This window comes from Schistosoma haematobium, chromosome 3, assembly GCF_000699445.3.
Source record: "Schistosoma haematobium chromosome 3, whole genome shotgun sequence".
Taxonomy (NCBI): Eukaryota; Metazoa; Platyhelminthes; class Trematoda; order Strigeidida; family Schistosomatidae; genus Schistosoma; species Schistosoma haematobium.
The window spans coordinates 38,692,111-38,716,936 of record NC_067198.1 but is presented as its reverse complement, the minus strand read 5'-3'; positions in this window follow the sequence as shown (position 1 = coordinate 38,716,936).

Below are 24,826 nucleotides of genomic sequence, written 5' to 3'. Positions count from 1 at the left end.
CTACCACAGCTGAACAAGTTGAGGATTTCACAAGTTCGATGTCACTGAGTGGGGAGATAACTACAAGGAATTTTATCTTCGGCAGGTACAGTAATCTGAACACAAGATATTGTTCGCTAAGAATATGACCAAATCCAAATTATCAACAAATATAAGTTTTCGAACATGATCGAAAATTGATGGCCGCAAATGCTCAGATAAATGTGTAATAAATGAAATTCAATATAGTCATAAGATAGTCAGGTGTATTATGCGTTTCCATAATATGTACATCTAAGTAAACAGTAGTCTCTCTGGTGAACTTCAACGTTTTATTTCTGATAGCGTAAACTGTGCCGTTTTAGAAAAGTGGTTTATAAACGCATGATTGTTTGAATAAAAAGAACGAACTACGTTATCATCAGAATCGTTAGTTACATAGTCAGTTATTGATATGTATCAATGAGACATATGGATAAATTGATTAAATGAAGAATCGTTGAGTTTCAAATGCTGGGTGATTTCTCAACTAGTTTGTGGAAGGAGAAAGAACTTGTTCGAAACGAGTGGAGTTCTAAATAATGAATAACTGGTCATTCCATAAGTGGAAATGAATATCCAGTTTATATTGTCCTCAACTACATCTATTTGCCAGTGTATGGATGACTTTTCTTTTTCATTAGAAACCTACTTTACACTTTAACAATCAGTTTACAAAATCTATACTCTGTTGTATGAAACTAGGACTAGTTAGATAAAAGGACACTGAGTTGTACATGTGATACTCAAGTATTCTATATTAAATTATATGTGCAGTGAAATGATGTTTTTGACTTCTTGTTGGTTAAAGCTAACTAGTATAAGAGGTGTAATTTGCAATCCTTCTTTCAGTTCGCACCCAAATCACATAGATATATTCGTCCTAACATGCCACTTTAAGAAAACTTCTAAGCACTATGTACTAATCATTAACCGTGTATTATCATGCGTAATACATCAAATATGTGTAATGTTTCTGATTTCTACTGTATGTTCAGTGAATGAATGAACAATGTGACCTGTGGTTTGACAATTAGGAAGTGATTCTGTTTAACTTAGGCACGTATAATCTCTTTCGAAGTATGAAAATGGATATAGATAAGGGTAGTTCAACATTAATTCGAAAATGTACGTGTTAATTATACCAATTAAAATGATACAATTAATAATCTCACATGAACGCGCTACGTACTGTCATTCATTTATTTTACTGAATGAACAGTATATAAGTGATGTAACAGAGCGGTCAAAGCACCGTCTATACAACAATATGAAACTATCTGGAGCAAATTGTTTCATAGTCTTCAGCCTACTACAAATTCTTGTGACATTTTCAACCTGTAAGTTGAAGAGATTTTGTAGTTGGAACGATGCAGTATTTATTAAAATGATTACTCCATTTTCTGATTTTACGGTGAACATACTGACCTCTTGAAGGATTTGAGCCCTTTGTTCTCGCTTATAATCATATTCATATTTAATGAAACGTAGTTTTGATGGACGTTTAACTAAGGCATATGCTTTTGACTGATTGTACAAACGTCGATTGTCCAACACTTACCTACAGTTGTCAGTGGAGTGGGACAACCATTCTCCAAAGTTACAGATGACATTAATCGTTCATATCTATCGATGAATATGATTTGGAAATTGTAAAATTTCAGCACAGCGTGCACAACAACGATTTACATAAAATAATATTATACTCAGTTAGATCCTCATCAAGCTTTACTCCAATTAACAATAATATTTATATGAATATATGGAATCTCTAAACTAAACGTAGAAGTTTACGCGTCTGTGTTAATAGTGATACATTTTTTTCATCAGTATATATAATACTTAAAAAGAATGAAACTGTAGCATGACGACAGGTTAACTAGTGATCGAACAACATGACAGCAAACGTAGACGGCTTCAAAAGAGGACAAATAAAAGTAAAGGATGTTGAGAATAATAATGACAGTTTCATTACAAACCTGGACAGACATTATGAGTGGTGAATCCACTTAAATACCATTTCACTTTGCGACTGTATTACTTTGAAAATGTTTGTCAACGTTACTTGTTGAAATGTACCTTTCTTCATGAGACAATAATTTCAATTGACCTTGAGGCAGACAGTTTTAGAAATTAGTTTTTACGAGTTCACTCAACTCGCTATATTTCCATCGTCAGGTGATATTAGTGGTGAGTCACGTTATTGATGTTTTATTTGTCCTCTTTAAATAATATCCATTTAACTAGTGTTCTATGCTCAGTTTTTAAAACATTACAATCGCCCGTCGTTCACTTCACTTACATGTGAGAACACAAGGCGATCGAATAAAGAAGTACATATAACGTGATGTGTTTGGTTTATCCAGTTGTTGTCAGCTTAACGTAGTTCCATATTTTATGATATTAAATGTCATTAATATAATGAGCATATTAAATAATAAATGCAACTTCATAATAACTTTTTTGTCGTTATAAATTTGTCGAAGCAAACTTGTTGAATGAAATACGTAAATGTTTATTTTGAATACTATAAAAAGCCATAACATGTAACAGTAAGTCAAATACATTGACATGGTATTGTTTCTTGTATCTTGACATTCTTGCTTTATGTCTGAAAATGATCAGTCTCTTGTTGGCATATGTGCATCCTGTGTGGATTGCCTCTATATTGCCTCCAGTTAAAAGCTTCATAAGCAAAGATGGATGATGGCTAGCAGTGGAATCCAGGACGCGCGTTCCGTCTTATCAGAACTCAATACCTAAGTGGATAACGCGATGAAATTTGAAGCGAATGGTGATGGGTTCAAGTCCCAGAGTAAAAATCAACTCTGGGACGCAGGTACACCCAGCCGATAAGTCCCAAATAGAACAAATTGCATGTCGTGGGTTCCGTCGCTAGCCACTATCCATCTTTACTCATAAAGTAAGTTAAACAATTTCAAAACGGTATTATTATGTAGTGAAATATCAACATTTTGAAAGCCAAGTATATTTTATACAAGGAATTCATTTATTTTTGATAATTAAGTCTTGCAGCACGTTGGAGAGGAGCTCACAACTTTAACGTTTTCCATATATCATGTGAGACGCGTACACAAATGTGTAAATGTACACACCTAATGAATAAATTGTCGGTATTGATAATGATGGTATGCAAAGATTTGCAAATATTCTCAGCCGTTTTCAAATATTATTTACCTTTACGTTGGTGTATTAGTGGTCCTTGAGTTAATGAATTTCGCTAGCAGATCGGTAATGGTATGTAATTAGAAGTGATCATTGTCTTACTGAAAAACAATCATCAAAACAAGCTGAGTGTTCTCAGCAAAGAAAACATTCATCTTGTTTCCGGTTGTAGGTGCGACAATCTACTTGAGTGATGAATCGTTTTCTGTTGTTCGAATTGATTAGTTAATAAATTCACTTCACTCATTCGAATCTAATAATACCGGTTGATGACATAACAAAAAACGTTTACAGTCAGTTGGTATGGAACATTTAGAAACATTGATGTTTTACTTTGAAATTTACTTGTTATATTTCACAGAGACAGTCTGTTGCAGTAAGTCTGATTTATAATGAGCTTTAGACATCTCAAATTTCCCACTCTACATAAATTCAATAAAGGGGAAATAGATAACTCAATAAATTTAAAACTTTGCATTTCCTCATATTCGGAAATAAGTTATGGCTGTGCAATATTTTAAAATGAATTTATCAAAACCTAGAAGAGATAACTTTCACATGATGCCAATTGTTGTCACCATTCAAATTAATCCTATCAGTTGTCCCAGTATAATCAAAAGTTCTGAAATTATTTGGCGACAGTTTGTAAGGTCTAATAATATAAACGCAGTCGCGATACTTTAATCAGAACAGTGATCAATAGTATTCTAGATTTTGGTTCAAATCACATTTATGTATTTAATAGAAGATGAAATGAACGAACTGTTTTAGAATCAAAAACCGAACATTGATCTTAGTGATCATAAATAAGATGTGTGTGAACGATCCACTAATAAATATTTTAGTAATGAAAGCGAACAACCTGGTAATTTTTGTTACACTCAAACGAACGGACATTTTGTAAATTGAATTTCTCACTATTCAGCACATAAAGATATAAAATGCAATCAAAATAAGTGCTCATTGATTTCTAGCTAGAAATATCGAAACATTTATATTACGCTTTTACTAATGTTCCTGCAAATTTCATGAAATTTTCTGACGTGATATCAAGATGATGTTTGAGCAACGTGTCGTTGTAGCTGAATAGCGTTTGGCCGTGACTGATCAGTCCACCTAAGTTACGCTTCTCTGATGAATGATGTTCTTTGCTGAAAATTTTGATTTTCACACATAATTTACTAATACTTCTGTTGAAGGCTTACTGATAGATGATTTTTGAAACCTGAAAGAGAGGACTCCAGACTCTAAATTGGCTGTCGGAAAACAAACCAATCATTACAATTAGTGAAAGAACGATCAACAAATATATCATGGACAGATATACTGAAAATCACTGTTGACGGGTATTCAGTTCTGCGTATCACTGTTCTGACTATGTAATTATGTCGACGATTGTTTCCCTCGAGATCATTCTAGCAATTATTTAACATAGATTTTACTACATACTATGGAAAATCACCAATCGATATAGTTAATTTAGAAGATTAGTATGCCTAATATCGGTTGAAATCATTGTACTTATTTGTAATTAATAGCTTTCATTCGTATTAAACGACATATTTAATGATATTTAAATTCCAGCATCAGACAACGGCAAACCAGGTTCGTACTGAGATGTATTATTATCACCTATAGTATCTTTTTCTGAATATCCCAGTTAAATTTAGATTTGATTATTTATGACGTTACTGTTGACTAATAATTACATTTATAGAAGGCCCACTGTGTTGCGGTAAGTCGGTCAATCTTTGCAGTTGTTCTTAAGTTATTAGTAATTTTCTAGCATCTAACTCAGTTTCATTAGCACAAATCAAGATGTATATTACTCTGGTAAGCGTAAATATCACCTGTAGAAGTAAAATACCGATTTAACAAAGTTGATAAAATGGAGCATTCTGCATAAAATATACAGATAATATGGAAAGGCACCGTTTGCTGTGCTGTTTTCGAGACTAAGCGAAATATTGTGCTACGAATACACGTCTTGATAACAAACGCGAACAGTATTCTGTAACGTGAAGCTGTCATGTTTATTCACTCATAAAACATAAAAATTTACAGTTCCCGTCATTTGCGACTAGTTGATATTGATCTAATAATCAGCTAGTTTAAATGTTAAAGTGAAAACTATTGTCCACTTGATAGCTATTGTCAATATATAATTTTCGTAAAGAACTTATAGCAGGATACTACTTCATGTGCTTTGATAATCGATATTTATCTGAAACGGAGTGTATCCCATAACTCTCTGTAAAGACTCGACGCCGTCGAATCAAATAAAGTAGCTAATTATAGAGTAGTCATAATAATTATATCTTTCCGTCTTTTAAAATTAGACATTTACATTAGTTTTAAAACGTTATTCTTGGATTAACAAAGTATTTAGAGACATATTTGCATGCTACTTTAAATTCATAGCTTCTATTTGACTATCGTACATTTCACTGCCCATAGATGATGATGGTCACTAGATTCAGCATGTTATTTTGCAATGGACGATTCCTTAATTTTCAAAAATTTCAGGTCTATTTGTTTCAAAGTCTATTAAAGGGAGTGTTTGTGTTATTTTTCCGTAATACTATGTATTATTCTACAATCGCAGATTATTGATTATCGTTTAATGTTCTCCACTTTAGAGAAGAATAGTTGTTCAGGTATGTTGAACAAACAAATTGTGATTTCCATTTCAAGTGATCAAGTTCCTCAGAAACTATAAATCATCGGTAATAATTATCTATATATATACAATTTGAATTTGTTGTCTGATAAGCAACTAACAACTTAATCATAATTTCATACAATGAACGAATTGTAATTCACTACGTTGTAAAAATAACTACATAATTAGTTTTTTTATTGGCAGGTCAGTCTTATTGCGTATAGTTGAAATTAACTTAAGCTAATAATACAATATTTGAGAGTAAAAAATGAATGTTGGATCATATCCAGATTCATGTACTTGACAAACCTGAAATGTCGTATTTAAGTGGCGATGTATATTGAAAATGAATCTACCTTTTGTCTGAGTGTTTATCAGTTTGTTTCTTTTGAATCCCTTATATAGCCGAGCACACATTTTGACAAACATAAAACTGGATACAAAAGGCTATTGATTCTCAGCTTGATATATTTTGAGAATGCATGTAAACATGTCGTGATACGGTTAGCTCAATTTGTGTATGTAAATATACTTCCAGAAAGCAAATTGTTCATTCAAGAAGTTACATATCATAAGAGGATTATTATTACCACCAACATTTTTGTCACTACAGCCCAAAAAATTGTAACCGGAACAATTAAGATGTACAAGATCATAAAGTTAGGAACAACGAATTGTATTTTAAAGCGAAATTACAGAATAGTTTGGTAAAATATATGAATTATTTATTACATGATTCATTCATGAATTTGCATCATTTGTCATATATATTATTTATGATTCTTCCGCTTCATAATTCCCTTCTGATTCCGTTTCTGTTTTTTTTAAGTCAACATTCATACCCTTCTACTGTCAGGGTTTCTACTTCCCTCTAGTGTTACTGTAGTGTCAATCACTATATTAAGCCCATATACCTTATTCTAGCTTTCGGACATCCTATTCTATTCATTCTACTTGAGCCATACTTTGACCTTGTTATTTATTCGCTCGTCAATCTAGACTGTTTTTAAGTGAGCGTATATGTGCGTGCCCTTCTTATCCTATTAATCACATGTCTGTAGCTGTATTTTGTCTGACTATAAATATTGAGTAACGCTTGACTAAAATGGAGTTGGCTTCCCAGCCATCTTCCCTGCGTGTCATTTTGCTTTGCTCTGTTTCATTCGCTTCATATACAAAATATATGTATTCACAAGTCAATGCTCGTTGTTCGACTTATTTGATTCCGTTATTGACTAACGCGATTTAAGTCGACGATTATATACGAGAATAAGTGATAACAATCATTCGTACGATCTTGGAGTCAGATCCACGGACCACTAAATTACTTACTACTTGTATCTAACAACATAATTAGCATACAATACACAATAACACATTCTTAACTAAACCCATCTAAAATCCTATAATCGTTTGTTCATGTACATTTTCATTTCAGTTCCAAGTGGTAAGTCCAGCTCTTATTTCGAAACGGTTTATAATAATGAATGTTTTGCAAAACTATTCAAGTACTTGATATGACGATAGTGTGCGGATTTATTTAGTATGACTGTTTGCGATCTTACCGCTGTATTTATTAGGTAATTTCCGTTCGCTCCCAGTTTTCTGAAGTACTGAAAGATCACACTGATTATCTTTTGAGTTCATGAGAATCATTCTGTCTGATAGATAGTAGATGGTTGATCACAGTAATTTCACTATTTATGTGGTCATCTAACACGTTAACATCTACTATTATTAACGCATTTTTCAGTGACCCGGGATCTGACTACAATTAAACCATATGTTGGTCACTATTGAATGATTGCTATCGAAATATATATGTTGCCTATCCTCGTATATAATCATCGACTTAACTCACGCCAGTGTATAACAGAACTAAACAAGCCAAATACGAGAATGTATTTCGAATATATATTGGCTTAACATACCAACCGACACTACAATTTATAAGTCAACTATTTTTCAAACATTCCAGGATTTCGAAAACGGATAAATTTTGTTTTCTGTTTCAATTATTCAGGCAATCCAGCTCTTGCGCTTGAAAATTGTAAGCATATTTGATATATAATTTCATACTTCCGAGTTTGTCAATTCATATCTCTTTTCGTGATAGTTTTGTTTCACAAAGTAAAACTCCAGAATCTTGATGTTGGATTGTCTCTCAACTAGTATTTAGGTAAAAGTAATCGTATAAATTTAGCTTGTGTTGTACATAGATGTAAATACGAAGCAATTTTACTTAAGTGACACTGCACAACTATGAAACTGTATCAACGAGCAAGTTTCCTTACAAAGATAACAATTCAATACAAACCAAAAAGAACATGCATTTACAGCAATGACTGGCCGAAAATTTACTCACAGTAGCTTATCCAGTGTACCATTTATATGACAGTTCATATTGATTACATTGCAGCTGCATTGATCAACTCTTAGGTCGATAGTAATCTCTAGATATCATGTGTTTGTATTAATTGGGACAATACATAATTCAGTATTAATACACGATATCGAAACAGGGGAAATAAAAATATTCAAGCAAGATAACAGGAGTTCATTTTTATCTGATTTCGATCTCGTTAGATTCTCACAACCCATAGTATCTAAAAATCACAAATTAATAAAATTGGTTGAAGTTATTAACATAAAGGTGTCGCATCGGAATCTGCTATGATCACAACTACCAACTATAATCATTACTTGATAACTATAAGAAAACTGAAAACAGCAAATGTGGTCACGGTGAATAAGAAGACACTTTCTATAGATCTCAACTTCCAATGTGATGTCGTTTCATGGAGAATCGTCAGAAAGTTCAATATATGTTCTTTCTTTAAGACGATTAGAGGAAAAATAAGTATAAATAACACGCCTAGACGAATAACAAACAGTAAACAAAAATGATTTTTAGTATCATCATTCATGTTCTATATGTTATTTTCATTTCTGACATCTTAAAACAGATCAGCGACATGAACAAATGAGTGAGCACTCGTTCCACTTATGATATCGTGTATATTTATCTGTATTATTTCAGAAGATAGAAAGAGGTGATCCAGATTTAGATAACATGTGTCAAGCAAGTCCTGAATGGGTTCTCTGTCATCCAGCTCATTTATAGGAAGTTTACCAGTTAACAGAACTACCTATTAAAGCTAAGTGACGTTAATAGATTGATAAATCTCAAAACAGAGTACTAGAGGGTAAAGTGACAGTATATATTTAGTTATGGAAGTGGACCCGATGCTGAAATGTTAGTAGGTATACCAGCACTGAGGAAATTGTACATTCGTTTTTGCAGTCAGTGATAAGTATACGTTAGGTCCAAATATCATCACGGTGACTTGCTTGTAAGCAGTGAGGAATTGAGGGAAAGTACCGTGATAATAAAATAATTAATAACTTTTCATGTCAGCAAAATAATAATGGTTACATTGATGTTGGTCGTAAAAAATATTCAGGGAATTCATGAACCATGGACTGAATGACTGATACGTATTAATTAATTATGTGACATTACTGGATCCTACACTTACACCTCACTGAATTTTTTAAAAATATCGCTGTTTTAGAAAACTATTTAAAGGGAGTGTGTAAGTTATGTTCTATACTAATCATCAACGTACACTTCTATTCTCAAGTCAATTTTTTTATGATCTAATTGTTACAAAACTATTTTTAGTTTGCTTCAATGATATTGTGGTGTGTGCTACTTATATTGGTATAAGTAGTATATGTCGCGAGTTAAAACGTAATAACTGGCAGCAGAAGATGAGGTGAAGATCAAGAAAGGAAGAGCGAGAGCACAATGGAATTTGTAGAAAAACACATGTACAATGGAATGGGAGACAATTGATTAGTGTTTGCAACGGAAACAGTCCAGTTTGTTATGATGCATTGATATTTTGCAAATTGACGATTGACTTTATGGTATTCAGATTTTATTGAAATAGTCTGTACGGTTTGAGCTTAATACGTTCGATTGTCCCCATCAGTGTTCTAGTTCACTACAACATTATCAAGTAATCTAATAAATTAATTACCCACAAGTTTTTAATAAGTTATATACGATTGTTCTGATGCCATTCAACAAACTTTGGATGGTATTTCGAGAGAACCTACGGGAAGAAATCAGTCAAAAATAATGTTCATAACATCTTCCCTAAATTTATCATTTCATTTCGAATGCAATGAAAATTGTTAGTTTCAGCCTTATTGATTTTGAACAAGTATTGTAATGAGTTCGTTCAAATTATTATAAGAGATATGCGTCAAAGTCAGTTTTGTTTAATATTGTCTAAAATACTGAGTTTGATTTGCACACTTAATTTCCGTACACTCAAGCTATGCGGTTAATCATATTCATACTGTAATAACATTTTACATTTATAACGCACTTTTCCACAGGCAAAAGTTTCCTATGTAAGTTTTATGGAGCATTACAGATGTTTACTTTGACAATGTTCAACATGAAATGTACGACTCTTTCGAAAGTAATTTATAAAACAACTAGCGGTTTACAAGATAAATTTCGAGTCTGTACAGATTTCAAGAATTTCTCTTATTTGTAGTAACTTATTGCGAATTTCTCGTTTATATATTTAAATCTTCTCGACTATGTTTTTATGAAACCGATGCAAGATAAACCACAAAAATAACTAGGTGAATGAACGTGGTGTCAGGCACATTGTAATGCAGTAATATACGTAACCATGATTGAAGGGTCTTTGGATGATAATACACAAGACAAAACTTAGGATACTTACATTTTATCACCTGATAACTCTAATTTATCAGTAGTCACGGTACATTTCTTCACACACGATATACGACTTCTACCTTTTCTATCAAGGTAGCTTGTTGTTCCAGCGAAGTCATAGTTTTCTTTCACTTGTTGAAGTATTCCATGTCCGTATACTGAAGTAGTCCAGATGAAGTCTGATTGTTTATGTATTTGCTATGTTTTATAAGTAATGCAGTTGCAAATAATGTAAAATAGTTTTCACATCGAATGTAGACCGTTGCACAAATAATATTTGAACTTATCTTCAGACGTTGTGATAAATCACACCAGTTGATAAGTTCAGTATTACCATTGTCACCAACATAGTGAAACAAAACCACTGTTTTTAAGTGATGTGATATACGGATGAATAAGTGGGCTGTTAATTAAAAAAAAAAGATCGTGATAAATGTCAATTTATATTTTTCCTAATTGGACATTTCATTCTGAAAAATATTTAGCGTCTGAATAGTTCATTATTATATGATCCAGTGTATGGATCCAAATGCTTAACATGATTTGAAGACAGGCTCTTTCAAATGAACAAAACTAAACATATAATTCAATGTGGTATCTGTGGAAAACATCTAGCATGATCGAATTTCTGATTTCGGTAACTAAAAGTGGTATTAGATCATGAACAAGGCTGTACAGAAAACAAATTCAAACTCACATTGATAAGAAACATATGGGGTACTCAAAAACCAAGCGATAATTTCATTACTTATGAACGTTATTCATACTGAAATGTCTGTTTACAGTTAGTTCTTCAAGTACGAACTACTAGTATATGAATTATTTAAGAATGGTTCGAAAATATGTAATTGTATTATATTTGTTAATACATTTCATAGAAACACTGAAGAGTACCAGAAAATTGGTTATTCCCAATGAATTACAATTATAAACATGCTAAATTGACTGATCATGAAGTTATCTATTTGATTTGTTTGTCCAACCTAAATAACGAAGGACGCTTGTAAGCACTAGTTCGTCTTTTTTTATTTCTTGAATATTGGAAGTAAAATTATTGGGTACATGATGACAGAGTAATGTATTCCACTTTGAACGTTTGAGTAGGATTGTATGTTTTCTTTCTTTATCTGTTGTGGTACTGCTAAGCATACATTTATCTGCTGATCGTATTAGATCGATCAGAAGTCAATTAGAAATCAGTCATGCGGTGTAATGATAAGTTGGCTTGTTTCTTCTCTCGAAAAACATCCAGGCCATTGTTGAGTGAAACGGCAGTTTCTCTTCTAAATATATTATCACAAAGTGAAATAATGGGTTTAAAGTATCAAAGCTGAGCTGAGTGGCAAATAATCAAATCAGCTTGAGAGCACAAATTTTTTTAAGATTATGGGTTTATCATGTATATCCTAATCAGTGACATATAACACAATTTTCTGGTTCGTCATTTTCTTACACAAAAGCAAAACCTATGAAATATTAAATACATAAATAACGGTAATAACAATTACTCTTTGCATATGATTAGATCTCTGACTATCTTAGGCTGTCGGCAGTGTAGGTGGTCGTTTTAACAAAGTACATAGTAAGATTTTACTCACATGTCATACTTACCGTGAAACTGAAGAACGACAGTACTTATCCTTAGTTTATTGTATGAGGAAATTTCATTTCACTACACTGTCTTACTACCGAATAACTAATGAAGCAATACAAATATGTAGAGACAGTACAAAGTGGAATTTATTCTGAAAACACCAATACTTATTTCTATAGTTCTGTGTTTCACACACATATATATGAAATTGCTCACGGTTGTTTATGACTCGTAATTCACGCATATCGATAAAGATATCAAAACTAATTTTCCGAAGAGATTACGCATACATCGTATATTTAATGAAAGGTTACCGTCGCAATAAAATTAATATTCTTATACGGTTATTGTCAAATATACTCAATATGCATCTATTTATATTGTTCTAGTTTTATTTACTTGATTATTTTAAGCTTCTCGATCTTCAATTTCATAATTATTCATTTAGTTCCGTGATATTCTGTGGTGGAATTACAAGTCGATTATCTATCAGATATTTGTGATTTTTCAATCATAACCACATTTGCGTGACCGATTTAATGGTCAACAGCATTTTAACACTAAACTATTTGCTTCAATAACATTGCTGTGTACTATAATATAATAACACAACAAATGAGGTTTCCTCAGATTGCTTGCAAGTCATATACTACGTTTCACGAAAAAATAGTTGGAACATATAGAACCAAACATTTATCACACAACGTTGTAAAAATCAACGTATGGATTCTGGATCTAGAAGCTGTTCAAAAATAAATTCATGAGATTATATTAAATTATGAGCAAACTGACCATACTGTATTATTCAAAGTTCACATGATTGAACGTAAGCAGTGAAAATATGCCACTAAAGTTTCATGATCTGAGTGTTGGTGAGTATCATGGAGACCTAAGGCTACATTGGTAGTCAGGACGTCGGTCTCTTTGACCTTGATGTTTGATTTCTCTAAATAATCGTTAACAAAGCTAAAGCTGTCCGGTCTCTGACTTCATCCGTTATATTTCAACTATTCTAACAACTACTCCGTCTGTTTATCTACCTTCCGCGTTTACATAAGTTTTTTATGAGATACAATCATGTTTGGGGTCATGATTAACGTCATTAGAAAACAAAGTGTAGAAAAATATGTTAGTTTACCATATAAGTAGTACTTTCAGATGCTGAATCAACCACTTCTTCTGAATCACCTCTATTGTACTTCATTTTTCTTGTCATCTTCACTGTTCTGTTAAGAAACAATTTAGACCAAAGTTGTGTACTGCAGTGAATCAGATCAACTGTTTATTCTATCAAAATAACCAACTACGTGACTAAGATAAGCGTGGTACCAAAGTTCAAAACAGCATCAGTTCAACTGATGATTGACTCTATTGTTAAGGATTTCATAGGTTCTTTAAAATCCTCAACTCCTGAGACATCTTTAGAGATTAAGGCACTTGTACATCTTGAAAGATAAAAGTTCCTATAATTATAAACTATTTAAAAATTACAACGTATGGCAATGCATATGACAGCTAGTAGGTGTATGTAGTGTTGACAGCAATTTTTCAAGGACACAATTTAATACTACGAGTGACATAATTTCCAACAGCTTAAGCAAGTCACGTTACATGATACATACAGGGGCAGAAACGCTCAACGTTATTGTCATCATTCCAGAATTTATAGGAACTTGTAAGAAATAGAGACGACACTGTTGACTGCAAACATATGGATGATGTAAGGAAGTTGTAAGCTGACACGAACATGTTTATATCACTCAATTTTCCAATCAAACAATAACTCACTGAAATTCCATAACAAACAGTGCTGTCGACTGTGTTGATTCAACATTTTACAGGAGAATAAGATGATCCCACAATGTACTCATTCTTAATATATCAGATATGTATGCTCTGGGAACAACAAACTTCAAGGTGATAATTAGCATCAGTATGACACACGTACCATGTGTGCGTATAAGGCTAAATAATTTTGCCAGATGTGCTTTTATTAATACTGTCCATAACTAACAATTCTGTAGAAGCAAGCGAACTTTTCTAAATGCAATCAAACAGAAACTGTTTTTCAGCGGTGTTAAGATTTTGTTACAATGAACGCTTTGTCAACAGGAGACAGAGTCTTACGTACTAAAATTATGAAAGTCATTAAAGTAAGTTGATTACGAACTGTTATATCTAGAGCTTAGATTTCTGATATACCGCGTACAACTTCAGCACTCAAACGCTAGAACCTTCCAATTCGCAAATTAGAAGAGAGAAAACACGTGAAAAGAGTGCTATTCCAAACAGTGTCAAATATGGTACAAAACGCTCAGGTATTTATAGTTTTAGTTAGAGGGAAATCATTAATATAATCATCCGATCTGCATACAGGGTTTTTTAGCATATGTCTAATGGGAGAGACACACGTAGAGATTCTTGAATGTTCTTACAAAAGATGATTGGATGGAACATCTCTGGCTCTTTTTGAGTTTGGTGCAAACGATATTTGCTCATCAAAATATGTCGACTTTGACCTCTTGTCCGTAGATGATTGTGTTAGTATTGATATAAATAATACCGCTGAAATTTTCATTAGTGCGACACACAGTTGGTGCATCTGTGATAGAGGCGAAACGGAGGCAACAATGAAGGATAAATGAGCACAGATGTATTTCAACTGGGAAACTAACTGAAGCACACCAAGTAAAACCGGATTCATCTCAAAATACGAAGAAACCAAAGGGGAACTATATCAAATGTATTGACAGGCAGCAGCAATTGGTAGACAGATTTCGCGGTACAATCTCCATCATTTCTCCGCCGAATATAATATTATTAGAGCCTGTTAACCCTTTGTTAATCTAAGCATTGTGCTATAATATCTTGTCTTGTCACGTACACATGTGTTATTTTAGCTTTAGAACAAACCTATTAATTCATTCCTCTTTAGTCACACGTTGACCTAGTCAATTGTTTGCCCATAACATTGACTGTTTTGTTTGTGTGTATGTATGTCTATCACACAACCTGCTCATAACATGTCAATGGTTTATTTTCGACTGGCTTTATGTAGTTAGTCGCGCTTTATCAAGAGGACTTGGCACATTCTCTTCCTCTTAGCTCACTTTGTTCCCCTTCAGCAGTTTTCACACAAGCCTTATCTTCTCAACCTCTTTCCAGCTGTTATACAGTATCTGGTATCATCCTGATTTAAATCTTCTGACAGGACGTAGCCAAATGTTTCACTTTGGATTTCGTTAAAGCAAGTCCATGAATATGTCCAGTGGGTGTATACAAGGGAACATCATTGACGCAATACTCTTACTCCTTTTCAATAATCACGTGTGCTTGCTATTTCAGTATACCAAAACTTCCCATTGGCTAATGACCTACAAGTGATCAAGTTAGTTTACATATTCAACCTACGTTTATGTCTATTCAGCGTAGTTTTGAAGATTGGTTTATACTACTTCTTGTTGTTCAGTAAGCAGTTCGCTTCAAACTTCAATCTCATTACAACGAAACAGGCGTCCTACATTCCACTTCTTGCCACAATCTGTCCACTCTTTAAATGCTTGTGCTTTAAGATAGTTTTGAGACAATCCATACAGCATGCACACTTGTTAAAAACAGACTGATCTACTGCAGTCCTAAACGTTCGTGTCAATATTTAGACAACCAATACAAGATTGAGTAAACAGTGTTATTTCTAATAATTTCTGATACACAATTATCCGTTGTGTGATATTCTAAAGTATTTACATAAGCTGATCACATTTGCTGTAATTACTAATACATTTAATTACTCGTAACACTTTTAAGTTGTCTTCAGTTTTGTACATTACCCGAATATTTGTTTAAACGGAACAGCCTCGGTGATTATGTGCACAGAGTTCTCATTTTTGGTTACTGATTGTTCTTTGCATTACATACTGCTTCCCACTCCCATTCAAGACAACGTTCTCTCTTACCAGATCAACAAGCGCGCCAGTCACCATAGATAACTTGCACTGGTTGCAACCGTAACCTTAATCTTGTTCCATTTCAGAGTAAAGCATATCAACAATTTGAAAGTTTTCGGAAACATTATTCCTCCAATACCTGAGGCAAGAAAGTCACATTGCTCGATGGATTTAAATAACACGGAATCTAGAATATTATCATACGAAGACCGTGCCATATTAATGGTTGAGTACGACATCCCTAATCACTGCGATATTAGGCATGAGGGCTCAATGAAATTAGACATTCAAAGGAAACTGAGAACGTCTTGATGCTATTCCTATACTGACGATTATAACCGATGGTGTTACCGAATCAAACTAGAAAAGTCTTCAGTCCAGACGTTGTCTTTATATACATTCTATTTCTTACTGTGATGTATCCATTCATATTACACCAGATTATCCCCTTACAAGTAGTTTATTGAGAAATATCTTCTTCCGATTCCGAATAACTACATAAACTTCTGTTAGAATCACTTCATTATTTTCTATTCGACAGTTTGGAATAGGTTTTCAGAAAGTCGTTGTTCATGAAACTATCATCCAGTAGAAGAGTTTAATTAGTGACTTTCTATCCAAAAGTAATTTGCGTCACCTATCAAATATCAGTAAGATTATTAATAAAATATACAAATGAAGTTCCGTGTCTAGACTACAAAACAAACTAGAACCCTTGAATTTGTCAGTGGGATATCTGAGTTCTGTTTGTGAATGTATTTTGTGTCAATATGTTGTCTGATCTCGTGACACGAAACACTATCTCATATATTTTATTCCTACTCTTCCGGAATCCATAATAAATTAATACAAAATCTTGTAATACCTCTAAATTAACGCATTGTTCTAAACAGTTACTACGTAATCTGTTATTCTACCATCAAGTTTTATCTTATATCCTGTAGCGGTAAAAAATTCCCAAAATCAATAGTTCTGTAAGTCGTCGACATATGATGCTGATCGCATTAACTTAAGTAGACTCACCTAGATGAAGGCACTCGATTACGCACCTGCACCAGATCACGACTAGGTACGTTGTGTTGAGCATCTAACCAACTATTAGCCAGCTTAGACCAAACGTTCATCAGCACACTGATAGCTTTCCAAATATATCTTTGAACTCCTTCATCTATGATGTCTGATTTCACTGGGTTGGCATACTTCGATTATTAAGGTGTTACTCATTAAAGAGTTGTCAAACTCCAAATACATGTGGCATTTTTAATTCCATTAAATAATACGTTCGAACACGTATGTTCATGATTTTGTTGGGATGTACAACAGGTTGGTTAAATAATGATGATCAATTATCGCTCAAATGCTTCCTGTTTGAGTGTCTCTGCCCATTCTCTCACTACGAATATTCTTTTCCTTTTTACTAGATTGAAGTAAATATAAGTGGATGTAGACACTAAGAAGCAGTAAGGAATCAAAGTGATGGTAATGAATTGATCCTCTTTGTGGATCTTCCCACAAAGTATATGTTTATCAGCCCAAACAGAGCAAATTTTAAATATATTTTGAATAATAATCAAAAACATGACCCTAGTCATAAAACATTTGTATTTGAACAAAAACAGCGGATAATAATGCAAATATTAATAATGATGTTTAATACTTAAGAAAATAACAATCAAAACGAATACATATGTGGGAGTCACACAAAGATACTTGGGATTGATAAACAGTTGTGTTCATCAGGCACAAAAATAGCTGAACAGTTATTACGCGGTCAAGATAATTTTTAAGGTGGGAATAAATTCTTAGATACCAAGGCATCATTTTGAATCACAAGCATTGAATTTAAATTACGGTGGCATTGGTGAAATCCAGGTGTGGCAAAGCAAAGAGTGAGAATAATCAGTGATATTGTGGTGTGTGATATCGATGTCCACAGATATAAGTAGAATGTATCATCAGTCGAGAGTGAAATGCTTGATGGCAGAAAGTTAAAAAGATCGAAGAAAAAAGAATGAGAACAGAAAATGATTGGTGAGGAAACGAAGGAACAATCAAGTCTGGAACAATTGACTGAAATATTGCAAATGAAGTATTTACCGTATGGTTCTCAGATTCTACTAATACGCTCTCTAATTTTGTGTTCAAATACATTTGATTGTTCCCACTGGCGTTCCCGTTCACTACAATACGAATGACATGAACATTTTATTTGCTCTTCCTTAAGTAACATGCGAACAATGAGCAGTCGATCCGAGAAAAAATTTCATTCAACCATGATACCTGTAAGATTTAATGAGATTATAAAAAATATGGATAATGGCATAGAAAACCTGACAATTAAATTTTTACTCCGACCAACTTTAAAGCAAAACCATTTATGTGATAATAATATCAATTCTGATCTTCCTTTAATCAATTGTATGACAAGAACGTGTCGAAAAAACACAAAGTGTGATGTTTTACGCCACAGAAAAGTAACGAAGTAATGTTTCAAGAAGGCTGCACACAGAAACAATATGTTGGACATAACCCGTTACATGCCAATAATGGAAGTTAGAAAAACGTTATTAAAATGTTGACAGTCGTAAGCCTATGTAAATCACTCCAATTGTCCTAGGATTTATGTGACTATCGAGTAATAATTAGCAAGCTCAAAACCTCATTTCTCATGCACATCGTGGTCTTCTAAAATGCGAGTTAAAAACGAACTGCATCTCGAATTCCATGACCTCATTACTAAATGTTGTGTATCATGTAAAATACCTACGTTTCTTTACCTCCACATATCTATGATGTTGAACGCAGTACAATATGGTGTTTTATATGATATACCACATTCTTTTGGCATCCATGATCCCTCACTTATATGACCAGCGTCATTCTCCATTGGTCAACTCAGAAATATCAATGCTGACAGTCAGTGTATTAGAGACTTTATGGTCCATAATACACATTAATGAAACGAATGAGGAGGTTTCACACACGCTAATGATCAGAAAGTAGTCCAGAAATGTTTCAGTGACAAAGTATTTAAGTCTGACTGATTATGTTAATTTGAGACGTGAATAATTGTCTATTAACCTTGTTATACTCATTCATACTGGTTGACAATATTGTTAGATATGTTGTACAATACCATTGTGATAATAAAGTGTGGCTGCTGATCACTTGAATGTTTCGGAGTAGTCTGGTCAGTTCGAAGGCCATTAGATTGCATGATAACTGAGGGAAACGAACCTTGACGGACCAACCAACAAGAAACAATCTCATTCATTCACAAATCTGACGCTAAGACTGAATAATCAAAAGCTTGCAAATAAGTAGTACATTTACCGTTATGGTTCTATAAATCAATGAATGTACGGAGAATCTCGTTATGCAATAACTCTCCTCAATATATATAGTCACTCCTGTTAGTCGTTTTATCTCACAATTCTTCCATTTCATCTTATCTCGTTTTCTTTAAACAATAAAAAACCTGGTGATGTATATCAACTATACACACAAGCGTCATTTTTATATGTTGGATACATTTTTGGAATTAATTTTCTTGAGTCTGATCCAGAGTGAAATAAATCTCTTGATCAGTAATCTACTAGGAATACTCTCATGATATAACTCCGCCTGGAGTCCCTCCGTGGGCTACTGCCGGTCCCAATCCCGGATAAAGGAGGAGGGTTGGGCATGGGGTTAGCGTCCCCATCCCGTAGAAAACTAACTCGCTAAAAAAACGCTAACCAGAAAAAATTATTCAAACCTTTTAAACTCTGCCATGGGAGTCAGAAGGTCTTCATTTAGAAGAATTATGACGCCTCATGATGAAAGCCGAATTCCTTCGGAAGTTACGAGGCCGATGCCCCTTCTGACAACCAGAGCAACCATTTATTTAGGTACATGGAATGTTCGTACAATGTGGGACACCGGGAGAGCCTTCCAAATTGCTGCAGAAATGAGAAGATACAACCTAGAGGTACTTGGGATCAGTGAAACACATTGGATACAAGTTGGACAACAACGACTAACTAAAGGAGAGCTCCTGTTATACTCCGGCCATGAAGAAGAAAATGCACCACATACACAAGGAGTTGCATTGATGCTGTCCAAACAAGCGCAAAATGCACTTATAGGATGGGAATCTCATGGACCAAGGATCATCAAAGCCTCGTTCAAAACAAAGAAAGAGGGCATTTCAATGAACATCATCCAATGCTATGCGCCTACCAACGACTACAATGAAGACGCTAAAGATCAATTCTACAATAGGCTGCAGTCAATAGTCGAGAAGTGCCCAACAAAGGACCTGACCATTCTGATGGGAGATTTCAATGCCAAGGTTGGAACGGACAACACTGGATATGAAGACATAATGGGACGACACGGACTGTCATAAAGGAATGAAAATGGTGAGAGATTTGCAAACCTATGTGCCTTCAATAAACTGGTCATAGGCGGCACCATATTCCCACATAAACGCATACACAAAACCACATGGACTTCACCGGATCACTCTACACAAAACCAAATCGACCATATTTGCATCAACAAAACGTTCAGGAGGACTATAGAGGACGTGAGAACCAAGAGAGGAGCTGATATAGCATCAGATCATCACTTACTGGTCGCCAAGATGAAATTGAAACTCAAGAAGCACTGGACAACGGGGCAGACAGTATCACAAAAGTTCAATACGGCCTTTCTCCAGGATACTAACAAACTCAACAAATTCAAGATAGTCCTCAGCAACAAGTTCCAGGCCTTTCATGATCTACTCAATGGAGAAGGAACTACTGTGGAGAGCAATTGGAAGGGGATCAAAGAGGCAATCACTTCAACATGTCATGAGGTCCTGGGTCACAAGAAGCACCATCACAAGGAATGGATCACTATTGATACACTGGATAAGATTCAAGAAAGAAGAAACAAGAAGGCAGCGATCTATACCAGCCGAACAAGAGCAGAAAAAGCTAAGGCACAAGCTGAATACACGGAAATAAACAAACAAGTGAAGAGGAGCATCAGAACCGACAAACGTAAATATGTGGAAGATTTAGCAACGACGGCTGCAAGAGAAGGAAACATGAGACAATTGTATGACACGACAAAGAAACTCTCTGGACATCGCCGCAAACCAGAACAACCAGTGAAAAGCAAGGAAGGCGAGGTAATCACTCACATTGAAGAGCAACAAAACAGGTGGATAGAACACTTCAAAGAACTGTTGAATCGACCAGCGCCACTGAACCCACCCAACATCGAAGCAGCACCCACGGACCTCCCAATCAATGTTGGCCCACCAACAATTGAAGAAATCAGCATGGCCATCAGACAAATCAAGAGTGGCAAAGCAGCAGGACCGGACAACATTCCAGCAGAGGCACTAAAAGCAGACGTAGCGGCAACTGCAAGGATACTCCACATTCTCTTCAATAAGATTTGGGATGAGGAACAAGTACCAACAGACTGGAAAGAAGGACTTCTAATCAAAATACCGAAGAAAGGCGATCTCAGCAAGTGTGATAACTACAGGGGCATCACTCTTCTCTAAATGCCGGGAAAAGTCTTCAACAGGGTATTGTTAAACAGGATGAAGGACTGCGTAGACGCCCAACTTCGTGACCAACAGGCAGGATTCCGTAAGGATAGATCTTGTACAGACCAAATCGCAACTCTACGGATCATTGTGGAACAATCAATTGAATGGAATTCATCACTCTACATCAACTTCATTGACTACGAAAAGGCATTTGATAGCGTGGACAGAACAACACTATGGAAGCTTCTTCGACACTACGGCGTGCCTCAGAAGATAGTCAATATCATACAGAACTCATATGATGGATTACACTGCAAAATTGTGCATGGAGGACAGTTGACAAAGTCGTTCGAAGTGAAGACCGGTGTTAGGCAAGGTTGCTTACTCTCACGCTTTCTCTTTCTCCTGGTGATCGACTGGATCATGAAGACGTCAACGTCTGAAGGGAAGCGCGGGATACAATGGACATCTAAGATGCAGTTGGATGATCTAGACTTCGCAGACGATCTGGCTCTTCTATCCCAAACGCAACAACAGATGCAGGAGAAGACAAACAGTGTGGCAGCAGCCTCAGCAGCAATAGGTCTCAACATACACAAAGGGAAAAGCAGGATTCTCCGATACAACACAGAATGCACCAATCCAATCACAACTGACGGAGAAGATTTGGAAGATGTAAAAACCTTTACATATTTGGGCAGCATCATTGACGAACAGGGTGGATCTGATGCAGATGTGAAGGCGCGGATCGGCAAAGCAAGAGCAGCATATTTACAACTGAAGAACATCTGGAACTCAAAGCAACTGTCAACCAACACCAAGGTCAGGATTTTCAATACAAATGTCAAGACAGTTCTAATATATGGGGTGGAAACCTGGAGAACTCCGAAAGCCATCATCCAGAAAATACAGGTGTTTATTAACAATTGTCTAGGCGAAATACTTCAGATCCATTGGCCGGACACTATTAGCACCAACGTACTGTGGGAGAGAACAAACCAGATCCCAGTGGAGGAAGAAATCAGGAAGAAGCGCTGGAAGTGGATAGGACATACATTGAGGAAAGCACCAAACTGCGTCACAAGACAAGCCCTCACATGGAATCCTGAAGGTCAAAGGAAAAGAGGAAGACCAAAGAACACATTACGCCGAGAACTGGAGATAGACATGAGAAAAATGAACAAGAATTGGATGGAAATAGAAAAGAAGGCCCAGGACAGAGTGGGTTGGAGAATGCTGGTCAGCGGCCTATGCTCCATTGGGAGTAACAGGCGTAAGTAAGTAAGTAAGTAAGTACTCTCATGATATATGATGACTGTGTTGAAACAAGATGACAAATGATGCTGAAGTACTACGATAGGTGTTTTGGAGATAGAAAGGGACTTATTAACACACCCGAATGGAACAATACATAAATCTATTTACAATTAAACATTTTCAAAATCAAGCATTTTAGAATAGCTAATTCAGCTAAATACGTGTCTGAAAAATTTTTTTATGCTCCTATTTTTTTCAAACTGAACAGTGTACACGCATTCGATCTACTGCACTGATAAAATCTTGTCATGTTATGAAAGTGTTATATCCCGATAATAAATGATGAATGGTAACTTTTGAAATTAATTTATGGAACAATACTATACGTATATTTTTATCTTATAATTGTTAAGTAAGTAAACTATTCATATTCGTGTCCCTCTTATTATGAGCTTCATTTTGACCGATGAACTATTATTATACGATTTACCATTCTTGAGCTATGCCCTGTTTATTAATTACTATCTGCCTTATTCACAGCCACTGTTGGCTAAATGTTGTACAAATGTTATTTCCTATTTTACTATACGGTGTGGTCTGTTTGATTAGTATATAAACCCAGTATGTTTGGAATAAATGATTTATATCTCAGAGGCTGAGATTGGTGTTATGGACTCACCAAGTGGAGCTAGGCGGGAAGCAGGACCGATAAGAACTCCGGTCGGTAATTCACTGTTCTCTAATTGGCGGTATTATCACGGTATACATTGATAGGGGCACAAACCTACAAGCTATAATAACTGGCAAAAGGGATGGGGTTCGAACCCCTACGGGGAAACCCCACTGGATAACAAAAGCGAAAACTGTCTTGGAAATTATAGGTGATCATGCAGAAATTAAAGATAAAAATATTCTCTTCATGTAACGTTCTAAAGACAATTGAAATGTGGAGACCTATCATATAGTTCAAAAGGTTGGGAGACAAGTGAGAGAAAACTGATTTCGTCCAATTTTGTTAGCAAAGAAAGGGCACGGTCAGTTCTCACTAACTTCAAATGTGTTCATTTGATATGTGTATCATTGCAAACAGTTTAAAAAACTCATATCGACCACACACTTAGGCTACAAAACACATTAGATGTCACGTAGATATAACTATGAAGGTTGGACTTAACTGTTTCAGGGGGAGTGAGCATCGGTCAAAAAGTTTATCAAAAAATATTTTGGTGATATTTCAATGAGTAGAAATCTGCATTTTTGACGTTTTGTTTCCCGAAGTTATTTATTTCGAAGAACTAAATAGATTACTAAAAGAAAATTACTACGAGTTTCAGTCGAGCAAAGGAAACAATGTAGAATACTTTTGGTACAACCACAATCAATATAGGTATGAACATATGATTGTCATGTCGTTTTGGTAAAGCTGATGCTGTATGACATGTCACACATTTATTTGTGAATTCTTTTGAATATGAACAAAACTGAATTCAAGAATATTTTGAGGGATTGAACTAATGCCTAATGGACATCTGCAACACAGAGAGTAATCACTCTCTAGGAAACCATTAATTTGGTTGAGATATATCTGAATATGAACTCTAGGGTATAAAGATACATAATATCTTACCATTGTTTCCTTCTTGTTAACAGATAATTGTGAAGTCTTTGATTTAAATTCACTTGTATGTTGGACTAAATTACTTAGATTATGTTGAAATGGCTTTAGTTTTCTGCTTCAATATTCAGACACAGCATATGTGTAGCTATTTTGGAATATCATCATAAATTTAAAAGGGATGTCACGTTTCTGAGTTTTCTGTAGACCACAGAAACGTGATTCAGCGTTGAGTTTCTGATATAAAGTGAA